The sequence below is a fragment of the Silene latifolia genome, chromosome X, assembly GCF_048544455.1.
Source record: "Silene latifolia isolate original U9 population chromosome X, ASM4854445v1, whole genome shotgun sequence".
NCBI lineage: Eukaryota > Viridiplantae > Streptophyta > Magnoliopsida > Caryophyllales > Caryophyllaceae > Silene > Silene latifolia.
In genome coordinates this window covers 191,016,598-191,033,289 of record NC_133537.1, presented here as the reverse complement: position 1 = coordinate 191,033,289, position 16,692 = coordinate 191,016,598, and the positions used below count along the sequence as shown (strand labels likewise).

The window sequence follows — 16,692 nt, the reverse complement described above, 5'->3', positions numbered from 1 at the left end:
CCTAACAACGCATTGGTTTGTACCGCATCAAACAAAAAGAAGCCACATTGTCATTAACATATAAGAGAAAAAAGGAGATTTGGAAAGATCATACCATACGGTCTTCATATTCCCCATGCCTCGAATGTGGCGTAGTCGGTCCCAAGTGATAGAAAAGAACATGTTTTTGGATTTTTGAAAATTTTTCAACTTTTTATCATTTTTTGAAATAAGTGTTAATAAGTGTTAGAATTCCCCATCCCCACACTTAGAATGGACATTGTCCCCAATGGACAAAATAATAGGTAATTATGCAAATTAAGGGAATGATATGATGCATGGTTCTAAACTAAATACATAATACATGTGAAATATTTACATGTGGTAAGTATATACAAGTGATGCAAACTAGACTAAACTATATGATTCATGCTTTCTATTGTTCGGAGAGCTAATTTAGATTAACTCGCATTCCTTATGAGTGAACTTCCCCAAACCGGTCAAAACACTATCACTAGTACAAAAAAGAGGGAAGTTCATTCACAAGGCATGAAATGCAATGCATGAATGAAATTTGTCATTTTAGATTCTTTGTACTAGGAGCAAAAAGATAGACACCTCAATGTTGCCGACGTATGAGTCCTTTGAATGGTGCTAAGACTCAAAAACGCATAACTACCAAAGAGCCCAAAATGACTCTAAAGATACTCTAAACTAAATGTTATATAAGCTATATAAGTCATGTTATCAATGTAATCAAGAGATAAAAACAACGAAGCAAAAGGAGGGATAGGAGACTCACAATGGAATAGGTCGAGATGATAGTATAAGCCATCAACCCCGCATTTATGTCGTCCTCCTTCATGCTTTGTTCAACCATCAGTCCTCATTCATATCATTATCACTCACCTCCATGGAGCCGGAGGATTCACCATCATCTTCTTCTTCATTTGAACTTGAACTTTGCTCATCATCATCATCATCATCATCAGGGGTAGACCCACTACCTTCCCCATCCTCATCAACAACCTCCTCAATCTCCCTAGTTTCCCGGGCATCTCCTTCTTCATCTATATAAGCTTGAGGAAAGAACACTTTCTTATCCGCCCAATCCGGCAAAGAACTCGAGGAATCAAGGAGTCCTTGCCTTGCAAGGTGGTAAAGGGGCGGATATTGGGTGTAATAAGCGTTAACCCGATCATTATAAGCCTCCTTATGGATATGTTTCAAGAATTGCACCATGTAGTCATTACCCGTCACAACACTAGGCTCACTTGTTGTGAACTATGTGTAGACAAATGGGTAAGGAGGTACAACTAGGGAGGAGGTTTCTTTTCTTGGAACTTGTTGTTGCTTTGATGATACTTTTGGAATTTGTTGAGACGGGGAGAAGGTAGTTATTCCGGTGAACGGAAATGCGGCAAATCTTACTTGGCAAGAAAGTTGAGTCGGCATCCTTGATGATCCATTCATAACCTTGGGCAGAATTCTCATGTTTTACCTAATTAAATTTGGGAATCAATGATTGTATATCAAGGAGATTGCTTGCTTTAACCGGTTTGTATGTCTTATCTTTGTTGAATTGTGGGTTAAAGGGCTTTGCCAACTTAGTAATCAGGCCTCCATTCACGATAAAGGCCGCGCCATCCTTCCAATTTTAAATGTCCATCCATATTTTAATCAACAAGTGAAGAATATTGTAGTCTTTGTCGGACTTACCATTGACATTCATGAAGGATTCAAGGTAGGCAAGATCTAGCTCGGTCAAGTGATTAGCTTCTTTTCGGGCTATCAAGGTGTTAGCCACAAACTTATGCCAATACCTAATGCCCGGATGTTGAATGTATAAGGCATGGCATTCTTTGAAAGTGGTTAATTCACGACTGGCAATGGCTTTCCAAAGGGGCTCGGCATTAAACCTTAGAGGCTTTTTGGAGAAGCTTCGATGGTCTTTAAGCCTAAAAACCTCACCTAGATCATCCTTGTACATTGTCCTACTCTTGTTTTCAAGGCGAAACTCGACATATTTCCTATCCTCAATGTTATATTCCCTCAAAGAGCTTATGAATTCCAAGGTTAAGGAGGGGTATGTTAACTCATTCATTTCAAAAAGCGTAGATAACCTCATGGACACGAAAAATGCCTTAGTTTGTTCAAGCACACCCAATTTATCCAAGGTATCATGGCACACAAATTTAGTAGCAATAATCTTTTTCTTGGCTAGAGATTCTAATGCATTTCTATGCTTATCGGAAATAAAAGTTACCTCTAGAATTTTTTTCAATTGCTGAACTTCCGGGATAATGGTAGTAACCTCTCCAATAGCACCAGTGGTCTCCCTAGCTCGCTCCCTTTATTGTTGAGCCACTACTAAAGTTTTTGATGCAAGAGCTTTTTGCTTTTTGGATAAATTTGGGACTTTGGGTGCCTTAGTATTGCCTTTGGTCCTTGCCATGATGATTCTCCCTTCAAGTTGATATCAACAAACCTAGATTATGCTTGAATGCTCCTTTCTCCTTCCAATTTCAATCAAATGCTCAATCAATTTGGGGTTTTCGGATTTCACCTTAACCCTAGAATTTTTGATTGAATTTGTGGAGATTTTGATGCTTGAATGGTCTTTTTGTTGATAAATGAGTGATTAGTTTGGATTATTAGCAAGTTTGCAATTGATTGTGGTGAATTTGGTTAAGAAACTTGTGTTTTTGTATGAGAGGATTGATGTTTGTAGTGAGGGAAAATGTGTGTTTGTGTTTGAAGGAAATGAAAAATGAAGAATGAAGAGTAGAAAATCCCATGTTATGGTATAAGAGCAGGTCGGGACGGGCGTCTCAAACTGGAGACGGGCGGATTTTTATGGAGACGGGCAGATTTTCAGACAGAGCAAAAACTGTACTCTGGAGACAGGCCTCTTGAGCTCAGGTCGGGCGGGTTTCTGCTTGAGACGCTCGTCTCGGGATGAGGATGGGAATATTCGTTCCCAGCACACAATTTTGATTTTTGCCTTGCTCCAATCCTCACGAGCTCATGTTTGCTCATGGGGATTTCTTTCCCGTGCCATTTTCTGCTTCAATTCTTATGGGTTGCACTACAAAGGCTTGGTTTGCCTAGGCAATTGCTTCCCCACACTTGATCATTACACATTCAACAAACATTAAAATCCCTTCCTCACTTGCTCTCTTGTTACATAAGTTAAACCACAAAGCATATAAAATGCATTGCAGCAAATTGAATAATGTACAAGTTAAATGAAATGCAAGTTAAGAGGTTAGAATATTTACAAGTGGTGGTTTAGGGAGGACTCCACCAAACTCTCCTCTCTTGAGAGGTGTCAAGGGGGTAAAGCAAGGACATTGTTGATGTTGCTCAACGCCTTGAAGAAGTAATCAAATGCTTGTTCATTGTCATGATAGAGGTCTTGCATGGACCTTGGCATATTGTTGTCTTCATGCATGCAGTAGTCCAAGTCAAAGAAGTGACAAGGGTCTACATAGCCTTAGTCTAGAGTCATAGCATTAACAATGTAAGGGTTAACAAGTCCTTAAAACTCGTCATCCCATAGACCACATACTTCCCTTGCTTCTTTCCTTATGTTGGGTGGATCATGAGTTGACAAGAGCAACTCTCCTTCCTTGTTAACATGGCCAATGAGGCCTCTATCTATACTTGTCATGGGTGAGCTATGCAAGCTCTCATTCTTATTGTGGAATATTCCATGCTCTACGAATAGAGACATTACAACATCATCAATATCTTTCTTCCAATTGGGCGGTGTGACTTTTCCCTTTTCTTTGGGATTTCCATCTTTTCCTTCTTCTTTGAATGGAGATTCCACCTTCTTCTTGTCACCTTCCCGGGTATAGTGATGAACCATAAAGCATGGCTCAAGCAAGTTGGGAGCTCTCATAGTCTTATCAAGATTTAAGGTGATTGTTTCATCACCAACTTCAAGTGTGAGCATCTCGTGATTTACATCAATCACCGCTCCGGCGGTGTGTAGGAATGGTTTTCCAAGAATGATTGGAATGTTGGAATCTTCCTCCATGTCAACAATAACAAAGTCCACCGGTATGAAAAACTTTCCAACTCTTACGTCCAGATATTCCCATACTCCTAGTGGTTTCTTTGTTGTCCGGTCCGCCATTTGTAAGGTCATGTTAGTGCACTTGAGCTCTCCCACTCCTAGTCTTTCACATACCGAATATGGCATGACACTCACACTTGCACCTAGATCACATAGTGCCTTGTTGATTATGGTGTCACAAATGGTACATGGAATGGAGAAGCTTCTCGGATCCTTGAGGTTAGGTGGGGAATTCCCTTGAAGAATTGCACTACTTATCTTTGTGAAGGCAATGGTTTCCAACTTCCTTATGGACTTCTTCATGGCAGGGATATCTTTCATGTATTTTGGATAGGCCGGAACATGGTTGATTAGCTCCGTGAATGGTATAGAAACCTCTAAGTTCTTCACAATCTCCATGAATTTTCCAAGTTGCTCATCAAGCTTGGGCTTAGCTTGGCGACTTGGGAATGGGAATATAATCACAATAAGCTCTTTTTCAACTTCTTTGGCCTTCTCCTCACTTCTCTTCTTTGATGAGTCATTGGTAGTTGGCTCTACCACTCTAGGATTTCCCTCAATGGTTCAATCACGTCACTTTGCTTGACATTTTCTTCAACAATATTTTATTCAATTGGCATCTTAGGTCCTTCATATCTTGCACCACTCCTCAAGTGGATGACATTTAAAGTCTCATGTCTTGTAGGAGGATTACCTTGAGGAGGTAATTGTCCTTTTTGTCTTTGGGAACTAGAAGAGGCCAATTGGGATAATTGAGTCTCCAACATCTTGGTGTGAGCAAGGGTATTGTTGATGGTAGTGTCTTTGGCTTGGCTATCTCTTTGCATTTGAGCAAAGAAATCTAGTTGGCTCTTTTGCATTTGGAGGATCGTATTTTGAACATCAAAAGCTTGGTCATTGGGTTGGTTGAAGTATGGTCTTTGAGTAGAATTTCTCATTGGATGTGGGGTGTATGTGGTTTAAGGGTTTTGGACATTTTGCCTTTTGTATGAGAAGTTTGGGTGGAATTTGGTGTTTTCATTGTCATAGTTGGAATAAGGGGTGTCATTCTTGTATGCTTAGAAAGCATTCACTTGCTCACTTGTGCCCCTACACTCATGTTGATCATGTCCCAAAGTTCCACAATTCTCACACACTACATTTGAAATAGAAGATGTTTCCACCATGGCATTGACATGTTGTTTGGGTGATTGAGAAGCTTCATTGAGCTTGGCCATGGCTTTCTCAAATTTCAAGTTTATTGTGTCAATATAGGCACTTAGTTGGGCAATCAAATCGGCACTCAATTATGTGACGGAGTCAACTTCATGTCCCTCTCCCCTAGTAGCTTTTCTTGGCCTACTATATTGAGAGTTGTGAACCGCCATCTCTTCTATCTTTGGCCAAGTTTTGTTGTCATCTACCTCGGTGAATCTTCCATTAGAACCCATGTTGAGCACATTCCTTGAGTCATCATAAAACCCATTCCAAAATTGTTGAACAAGAAACCATTCGCTTAGTCCATGATGAGGACAAGAACGACATGTATCTTTGAATCTCTCCCAAGCCTCATGATGGTGAGCGAGTCGTTGTTCAATCAATCAAACACATTTATATTCTCAACAAACAACTGATTAAAGACACTAGTTGTGTTCTAAATTATAACAAGGAAATGTAAACAATTGAAGAACAAGGCAAGTAAATAGAAATGGAAAGGTAAACAATTGATTAAAGATACTAGGATGTCATGGGATCATAAGGGAATCATGGTGAAATAGCATAAATGAGTCAAGTATATGCAAGCAATTATCATTGTTAGAATTAATTTAGTGTATATCTTACGATTTCTAGGTGGAAACTTAGGTGTCGGAGCCGAGTCGGTCAAGACTTTACAACACCTACAAGTCGACATGGTTTTCCCTATTCATGGTGATATAATAAAGATGAGTCCTAGGAAGGTTTGAGTTCCAGAGCCGAGTCGGTCAAGACTGTACAACACCTACAATCAACTTAATTCTTCCTAATCAACTATATGCATGGTCTAACAAGCCTTGAGTTGATTTATGTCTTACAAGTCTTGTTGAAAGGATAAGAGAAGTATGCTAGGTTGTCAATCAAGCATTTCATCAAATATGACATGTGTATAAGTTGGAAAACAATAAGCAAGCATTCATATGAACTCATTAAGCATAAATATTTCCCATGATTAACTCCCCTAATCCCCCACTAATCCCTAGTTAGGAAACTACTCACTCATTATCATTGAAAATATGTTAACAATGGTGTCAATCATCTTAACAAGTATAAACATGAAGAAAGAGTGAAACAATAAACAAGTAAAGAGTAAAGGAATTATACCAACATAGGATGATCAAATAGAAAGCAAAGAATAATAGAAGAAAACTTGATTGATTGATGAAGAGTTGTCAATTCTCCAATAATAACCCAATAGTCTTCAATTACCCAATAATAAATCTTGAACAATAATTAAGGAAAGATTAAAGTGCAATTTTGTGGAATGATTGAGATAATCTATTCTAATCTACTCCTAATCTAATCTAAGAAAGCTTAACCTAAACTAAGTAAGCTTTGTCTACACTAAGAGGACTTATCCTTTTGATTATTACAAATAAAGTATATATAGTAGTACAAATATTAGGTTAACTAAGGGCTTAAATGACGATTAGACCCTTTGAAAGAGGATTAGAGTCTTGCAAGTCCTAGGAGGAACCCCACGTCTTGCCCTTGTTTAGGCGCTTAGAATGCAGGTAGAGACGCTCGTCCTATGCTCGGGACGCTCGGGTTGATCACTCAGACGCCCGATCTGAGCTTGGGACGCTCGGATCGTAGGTCAGCATGGTTTGCTCTTCTTTGACTGCCTCAAGATCCGTGGGGATTGTTCAGGGGTCGTGGGGGTCTTCATCATTGCCCCTTTTCTTTGCTTTATTTGACTTGGGCCTTTAGTATTGGTCTCCTCTTCGATGCTTGGTCGTTGGATATTATCAATTTAGCTCCGTTTGGGCAGGGTTAGTGCTCCTCTTCTACAAAGGACACCAAACCTCATAGAATATGCATAATAGGAAGCTAAAGACAAGAAACGACCCTAATACATACTAAAAAGCAAAGGAACTAGGCTAGTTGGGGGATTAAATGTGCTTTAATAGGAGTCACATCACCTAATATAGAGACTCTTCATCTCTTTGCTTGAACCCGGTGATTTGGGCTCTCAACATGTTAGTCTTCTCCGGAGGATAGAACTTCTTGTAGAAGGAAAGTGGTAACTTCTTCCATGAATCAATTCCAAGAGTAGCCTTGTCTAGGCTCTTTAACCATTGTTTTGCGGCTCAGATCAAGGAAAATAGAAACAATACCCATCGAATTTGGTCTTGAGTTACCCCCGTTTGGGAGATTGCATCACCATAGTCACAAAAAGTCTCCATGTGTAGATGAGGATCTTCACTAGGCATCCCTCCAAATTGACTTATCTCAACAAATTGTATGAATGCAGATTTGGCAATGAAGTTACCGGTCAAGTGGGGTGGTGTTGGAGTACCAATTTGTAGGTTCTCCTCGGTTGGTACAGAATGAGATGAAAATCTAGGCATTGTGGGTTGATTTTATGGTTGGTTTTGAATTGGGTTCTCCTCTTCTTCTCTTGCAAAAGGTTTGGTAAACTCAACACTATCCGATTGGACAACACCAATGTCCACATGTTCTCCAATACCCAAATTTGTTGAAGTCCCTATAACGGTTCTCTAATGTTGGTCAAGGTTCTTTCAATCTCGGGATCAATAGGCAAAAGACCGCCTTGTGATCTCCTAGACATGCAAAAAACAAACAACTAGAAAACAATTAAAACTACCTTGAGGAATTTGCCTTTCCCAAGGCTAAGAAAGACATAACTAAAAACAACAAATGATAACAATTCAATTGAACACCGTCCCCGGCAACGACGCCATTTTTGATTCGGTGTAAGCTTTGTCCTCTAAGCTAACCAATCAAAACAATATTTATAATCTCAACTAACTACTCTTAGTAGAGTGAAAAGTAAAGGTCATATCCCAAGGGACGGGTATTGTATTGATTTATCGGTTGTAAAGAGTTATGTCTTAGGGTGTCACAATTTGGGTTGAGATTGAGGTTTGCAAACTAAACTACTTAACAATGAAATGTAAAGAAAAGAAAGTAAAACAAAGCAAGTAAACAATTAAGGGTTGTAAACAATTGATTAAGGCACTAGGGTGTCATGGGTTTATAGGGGAATCATGGTGAAGATCATACAAACAAGTTTACATAGTTTCAAGCAAATTATTGTTGTAGTGGAATCGAGTTAGTTTATGTCTTACAATTCCTAGGAAGATTTGGGTCCCGGAGCCGAGTCGGTCAAGACTTTACAACACCTATAAGTCGACTTAGTTTCTTCCTATTTAACTATATGCATGGTCTAACATGTCTTGAGTAAGTTTATATCTTACAAGTATTGTTGAATGGATAAGAGATTCATGCTAGGTTGTCAATCAAGCAATTCATCAAGCATAACATGTGCATAAGTTGAAACTACAACACGGAAGCAATCTTATTAAAACATATTAAATTAAATATTGGTCGACCCTAATGATTAATTACCCTAATCCCCCATTAACCCTAACTAGAAGACTACTCACTCATGGTCATGGTAAACATGCTAATAAGGGCGTCAGTCATACTAGCAAGTTTAAACATGGTGAATGAGTAAAGCAATAAACAATAATTAAGCAAAAGGTAAAAGAGATTATACCAACTTTAGGATGATCCAATTAATAAGCAAAGAATAATAGAAGAAAATTTGATGAATGATGAAGAGTTGTAAAGTCTTCAATAAACCCCAAATAGTCTTCAGATTACCCTACTAAATCTAAGAATACTTGAGTGATTAAAGAGAGATTAAGATTTGATTAATATTGAATTGTGTAGTTATAACTTGATTAATACTAATAAGATCTACTAAACTAGATTAGGAATTGGTAAATTAACTTGATGATTAATCTCCTAATACAATGGGGTATTTATAGTAAGTGTAAGTATTAGGGTAACTAAGGGCTTAAATGACGATTAAGTCCCTAAGAAGAAGATTAAGGCCTTGTAAGTCCTTAAGAAGCCTCACGACCTCCCTTCAATAGACGCTCATACTGCATAGGGAGCCGCCCAGCCTAAGTGTGAGACGCTCGCCCTGAGCTTCGAGACGCACGGGTTGTTCTTAGGGCGCCCGGTGTGAGCCTCGGGCTACTCCTGGGATGCCTGGATCATAGATCAGCATAGTTTCCTTTTCTTTGACTGCCTCAAGATCAGTGGGGATCATTGAGAGGTCGTGGGGGTCTTTATCATTGCCCATTCTACTTATTCTATCTACTTAGGCCTTTAGTATTGGTCTTCTCCTTGTTGCTTGGTCGTTAGATGTGATCCATTTAGCTCCAAATTTCTCCATAAATGCAAGGTTAGCAACTCCTACCAAGGACACAAAACCTCAAAGAATATGCAAAGTGGGAAGAAAAAGATAAGAAACGACCCTAATACATGCAAGAAAGCATAGGAACGAGGCTAGTTCGGGGACTAAAAGTATGCCAATATGAGTCACATCACCGAGTATGAGTTAGAATACCATTCTGAATACCCACGTTGACTTGAGTTGGGATTTAGATTCGCAAGATTGGCCGAGAACATCCCTTATCATTTACATATCCTCGTATTCGGAATCGAACAGAATTAAATGAGTAATCGATTTGCGAAGCAATCCTTTCACTTTGTTCAACCCACCTTATTCGACTCTATCACTCAACATTAACATATTTTTCAATGTATAATTTGCAAACGATTCACTAAAATATGATGACTTAGTTTAATCCCTTAATTCATTAGACAATTAGGATTTATATAATATAATTTCTAAATTAAATCTATTAACCCTCTTGTAATTAAATCAATCCATCTGTCTTCTATTTATTTTTCTCGCTAGTATGGAGTTGAATGCCTAATATCAATCCATTAACGCTCATTGACTAGTTAGAATTTCATTCAACCTAGTTCGTAATTATTTAGTTCGATTTGTATTTAATTAACCATTAATTTGTATTTCTTACTTCTAACTTTGTAAAAATTGATTTTATTATTTTTTATGGTTCAAAATCTGTAGATTGGTTCTTAGTAGTTGTAGATTTACAGTCGATCGTTGGGCTAACTTTTTACCTAGATATGAAAACGATATCTAACGATGGAGTTTGCAACTACCTATGAATTGGTTGCTAGTTACTAAGTTATATATTTTCGTTATGTAGTCCCAATTTGGTTCAATTTGGCATCATAAATCCTCTGTCTATGATCATTTAGTCTTCGCTTACTTCCTAATTTCTTTCCTCAAGCCACTACTTCGGCCCAATGGCCAAACTCCATCCCAATACCTTTCCGAAATTAGATTGACAAGAATAAAGCATTACTTGTTTGATAAATGGCACAATAGAGGACCGTGTTCATTAAAAGCTCTCTTCCACCTTGTCCAATATTATAAACATGGTGTGTGATAACATCCAGATTATTATTTTGTATTTTGTTTAGAAGTTCTGAAAACGAATTAACTTCGAAGAATCGCCACAAGCTAACATCGGAATAACAACAGAATAACACCGATGTACAACATAATAATAGCAGAATAACATCGGAATAATGACACAATAGCACCAGAATAACACCAGAGTAACATACAATAACACAAGAATAACACCAGAGTAATAATACAAGAATATCACACAATAACACCAGAATAACATCGGGGTAACAACACAATAACACCAGAATAACACACGAGTAACAAGTTGTAATACCAGCTAATTTGAAGACAATGAATGGGAAAGTTATGGGTCTGTAACGGGATGATTAAAGCTGAAATGGGGCAGTTAAGTGTCTTAAACGAACCTTTTACCTTAACAGGGCGGTTCAGTGTCTTAAACAGACCAGTCAATCTTTTTGTAAAAAATATTACTCCCTCTGTACCACCCCGAAGGAAACGTAGGGAAAAATGAAAATGGAGTACTTAAGAAAAACTTGAAAAAGTAAGGCTAAGGAGGGAAAAAATATGCGGGGCATGTAATTGTGGGTTGGTAGGTAGGGTATGTATTGGCATTTTGTGTAAATATAAAATAAGTATAAGATAACTTAGTAGTGTTGTGGTCCAAATAAGGAATATTACTTTTGGTGTGATACGTCCGTTTATAGTAAGTGTTACCATTGGTGTGGTACGGAGGGAGTATATGTTAGACAAACTTACCTAATTTCTTCCTATTATTTATTTAATATTCAAATACTCTAGAACCTTCCCTTATCTCTATATATACCCAACTACATCCTACCACTTATCACTTTACAAATACTCAAAACCTTATAACTAGAGATATAGAGGGAGATTTGTGAGATAACTCTGTGAGACGACTTTTCTTTTGCCTAGATCTAAATTTTTTAAGTCACTTGACCTTGACTTAATTCATTTGTTTATGTTTGTTGTTGTTGACCGTTGACCACCCACGTCATTAACCTTGACCGCCGGTGTGGACCATCGTGGGGCTGTCGTGGTTGGCCTTCATTATTGGTGGCGGTTGTGGGTGAATCTTGGGTAGGTTTGCATCTTAATTTAAAGACTAATTGGTAATCGAATATAATTGTTGTTGTATTTAGGTGAAGGATTCCAAGAGAAACGATTCTAGGTTGCTTCCTTGCTTACTAATTGAAGGATTTAGCTAAAAGGTAGGAAACTACTCAACTAATGGTTTTAATTCGAAATTCATGTTGTTTAACCTGTTTATTGAATTGGATGAAATATAAAGGAGACTATGTGGTTTGTGCATCTCATGAGAAAGTTGACAATTTTAATTATGTTATTTTACTGCTGGTTATTCTTCTAGTTATTATTACTGTTTTATCTTGTGTTATATCATGGAAATATTAAAGGGCGTATGGGTGATATGAATTAGTAGGCCAGACACGGGGTGTTGAAGATCTGTGCCCCTGGTGTTCACTGAGATGCTAAACACGGTGATGTTAGGGGTTTGGCCATGGACCTAAAGGCCCAGGCACGGTGATGCGTGACATGATAACGGCGTATGGGGCGAGCGGTGTTGGACGTGTGCCATGGTGGTGTTGAGTGTATTTTTTTGTACTATTGTTTACGCATTGCAGGTTTAATTATTATTCTATCTCGTTGTTTAGTTTTCTACTCAACCATTGGTTAACGTGTGCTTGTGTCATGTCAAAAAAAAATTGATGCCTACTTTAATTGGTGGCGTCCTATTATAAACCATTTAATATTTTCGGTTTAATGGAGAGCAGATTAAATAACAGGTTAGATTTTAAGGTGCCTTGCTGGATGCTTGTGGGATTGGGACGAGTGGATACGTGAGCTTGAAGTCTAGTGATCACATAAACTCAGAATGACACTTTTATTTTTGCTTCCGTTATCGTTTGTAACTTTAACACTTCTTAGTTATTATCGTTTGGAACTTGTATAATAAAATCAATGTGGTTAATCATTTAATTATTTATCTTAAAGTACTTAGTTTGTTTACCGTTGTTATTCACTACCTCGATCATCCGAGATGGTAACCATCTCTTTTATCTGAGAATGTCGGGCTAAGGCTCTTGGATAAATGAGAGTATTACACACGTGATAAAAAAATAACATAATGAGAAATTTACAGGAACCGTGAGAACATAAGAGAGAGAGAGAGAGAGAGAGAGAGGAGATCACATAAGTCCACCTATATATTTTGAGTCCATAAGTCCTTTAATGAGCCCCTTGGATGGTGAAAATGGATGGCTAAGATGAACACCTAAAAAAGGTATTTAAAGGCCTAATTTAACACACTTTCTCCTCCCTCACTAATTCACCCATAATTAATACAACGTTTATGACACTTTTACGAGTGTAACTTTAGTCCAAAATAGTGTATTTTTTTCACGAGTGTAACTTAAGTGTTTTACGAGTCAAACTTTAATCCAAAATAGTACACCTTTATACTAAAAATTGATTTTGGCGGATTTTTTTTTACTTTTGTAGTTTTAAGGCAAGTTTACGACATCTCGGTTTTTTTAGGGTGTAACTTCAATATTTTACGAGTGTAATTTTAATCCTAAAATGTCTAACTTTAAGCTAAAAAGTGATTTTGACGGATATTTTTTTGACTTTTTATAATTTTAGAACAAGTTTACGACATTTCAATATTTTTTAGAGTACAACTATAGTGTTTTACGAGTGTAACTTTAATACTAAATAATGTAACTTTAAACTAAAAAGTGATTTTGACGGATATTTTTTTGACTTTTTGTAATTTTAAGACAAGTTTACGCTATTTCAGTATTTTCTAGAATGCAACTTTAGTGTTTTACAAGTTTAACTTCAATACTAAATAGTGTAACTTCACAAATTCTTATTTCAAACCGCACAATCCGTCAAATCAACTTTTTGTAATTTTATGACAAGTTAACAATACTTCAATATTTTTTAGAGTGCAACTTTAGTGTTTTACGAGTTTAACATTAATAGTAAATATTGTAACTTCACAAATTCTTTTTTCAAACTTCACAATCTGTCTGAAATAATAAGACGGGTCAAACCCACCGGTATTACCTCAAACAGATCAGGCAAAAAATTCAAATGGGTGGACAAAGCATCAATTAGCCGTCAAATGATATGATGTGCTAATATTATAATAGTCTAACTGATGGGTGGACAAAGCATTAAACACTCCTAGAACAAACCCTACATCAACCTCTTACTTCTTCCTCTACAATTGCGCTTCCTCTATCACATACACTCAATTCTTCATTTTCATCCGATTGTTCATTTTCATTTAACACTTAATTCTTCATTTTCATCAAATTGTTCTTCACGTCCCATTTTCTTGTTCTTCTTCAAATATGACGATCTTCGTCTTCATAAAACCATCTTAGTTTCCTACTCCAATAATTTTTTTTATCACAAAAAAAAATTAAAAGTCACACAATGGCAACTGATAATCTGGGGTGGATTACAACCGTAGAGAAGAAACTTGATGACATTGTTCAAGCGGAATCTCTTGTTTGAGTCAATAGTGATGATGAGATCCATGTGTGTAGCGTTAATATTCATATAAACTTTCAATGAACTCGTAACATTGTTTGACGAGTTATACAAAAACATTGTCAATAAAACAATCAACTTTGAATGAACTCGTAGTATTCTCAATAATATATGCATGAAAGGAGTTTTAATGTATGAATTTGTTTTGTTAGATTTATGTGTGTTGATTATGAACCTACTTTAAACTCAAGCTGGACATGGAGGAAAATCTGTGGTGTCAAGGATTAGCTCAAACATGGGTATGTCAATAACCATTGGTGTGACAACAATGAAGTGTACTCTGTTGCAGCAAGGTACAAATGGTTGCAGGGGCCTCAAACCAAAGTGTTTTGGTTTCCTCTGGTTTGGAACAGGTTTAATGTAACACCCCCATTTATTTAAGGGCCTGAACTAGGACTCCTCAGATAAATGACGGTGTTACCATCTCGGAAACCCGAGGCAGTAGATAACAAAGGAAAGAAACACAGTACTTTATTAAAATGCTTATAGTGAGATTACAACTGGAATTAAAAACAAAGCCTCCAAAAATATGACCAAAAGATGAAGTCTGATAAAACTACTAATAAGACTAAGGTGGGCTAGGCACTAAGTCCGTCATCCAAGCTCTCTTCCCGCCAGCTCCCTATCGGTCTCTCAAATACCCGTCAATCTGCTCCCCAATAATTGGATCATCACAAAGCGCATACGAATACACAGGTCACCCGCGAAGCCGAGTAGGGAAAACAATTAAACAACAAAATATAATATGCATGATCCTCCGTCACCTCCATCTCCATCTCAACTCGTATCTCATATCTCATTTCTCATATCTCATAACCCGACAACCCACCATACCGATCCCCTAGACTATATATATCGACCGTAGCCGATCCGCTACCCGCACCGAGGACACCAGGGCAAGTCCCGCAAACCCGCCTGGGCCTTATCACAATTCACATCGTATCTCAACATCGTCACCCCTACACCATCCTCCAACTCCAATGCATATGAAATGCTCAACAATAATAATGCAACACAATATGTATATTAATGAATGAAATCATGCCAACAACGAATGTTGTGATAACAAACTCAACACGATCAATGCAAATAATCACCTTCTCGTATATGATTCATAACGTAAATCAACAACCACGAATCAAGTCAACACAATTCAACAACGATAATAGGTCAAGTGTATTTCCCTACCTCAAAGCGCCAAAGAATTCCAATTAAGCGCTTTAAGCAGATCCGTAAAGTAAAGCAATGGATTTGATTATCGATCCTTCACGAATTCGTCACCTAGAACAATTATAATATTTATAATTACTAACTACTAAATATAGAAATCTCCCAAAATAGAAACTTTCCCGATATAGTAACTTTCCATTTTAACCATCCACTCAAAGTCCATCTCTAATTATTTAAACGACTCGGGATTAAATTAAATAAATTATTTAATGTCTCGAATAATTTATTTAAAAGACTCCTGAATTAATTAATTAATTTAGAATACGACCCAATACGAAATATAACGATTAAATTATGAAAAACCCGTTTCAAAACCCAAAACAGCCCGTCATCAACACTACCCCCTTCACACGCACCCACTCTCCTCACACGCCACCTATACCACCGCGACAACCACCAGTCGTGGTCCCCACTTCAACCCCACCACCAACAACCACCACCAGCCTGGTCGACTGCCGCCGGCGAGTCGAACCAGTAATCGCAACCGCGTGGTTCATCGTGCATCATCACCAAACCCCTCTGTTTCTCTCCTTTCCTCCACCGCAACCAACACCATATCCCCGCCTAACTACCACCGTGTCGCTCGCCGTCACCCCACGATCCCGGACACCGTGGCACCACCACTTCGACCTCCCCCGAGTCCACGGTGGTGCCACCCCAAACCTAGCCACTCTAAACTCCCCGAAAACCGCATCTCAAAACCCGTTCGCACCCCCGTCGCCGCCACCTCTCACCGCCACTAGCACCACCTAAAACCACCCTAACAACCACCACGTTATTCGTCTCCCACCAGACTACTCCTATCCCCCATCAACCACCACCATAAACGCATCTAATAGACACAAAACCACAACCAACAACTCGACAAAAAGATGAAAAACAGAGGAGGAGCTTACCTTTCCGCCACCACAACAGCCACCACGGCCACCCACTGTCGTTGATAAACACCCTAATGCCTTCCTTCTTTGTGCCGTCAACCACCCACCGCCACTCTCCTCTCTCTCTATGCTCTATGGGATTCGTGATGATTGGTGTAGATGAAGGAGGGAGGCGGTTTGAGGGAGATGGAAAGGAGGGAGGCTGTTTAGGGTAGGTTACTATTAGGGTTAGGGTTATTAGGGTTTAGGGTTAAGTGGGCTGGACGTGTATTGGGCCAGCTCAAATGGGTCAATGTTTAATTGTTTAGCTCACCTTTCGAATTCCTTATAAACCCGTCTTAATTAACTTAGCTCGATAACTTAACATAATTCTCGACTAACAATTAACCCGACATAATTAA

The 16,692-nt window shown here is 38.2% G+C and overlaps 1 long non-coding RNA gene across 4 annotated transcripts; it reads left to right on the top strand.

Annotated features, from left to right (window-relative positions):
- The first annotated feature begins 11,383 nt into the window (after positions 1–11,383).
- LOC141623763 (uncharacterized) lies at positions 11,384–12,599 on the top strand. Of its 4 annotated transcripts, none has more exons than XR_012533621.1 (2): positions 11,384–11,812; positions 12,407–12,599. It is a non-coding gene; the product is annotated as an uncharacterized LOC141623763 (long non-coding RNA). The 4 variants fall into 4 exon arrangements; XR_012533622.1 differs by having other exon boundaries at positions 12,395–12,599; XR_012533620.1 differs by having other exon boundaries at positions 12,043–12,599.
- The last annotated feature ends 4,093 nt before the right edge of the window (positions 12,600–16,692 follow it).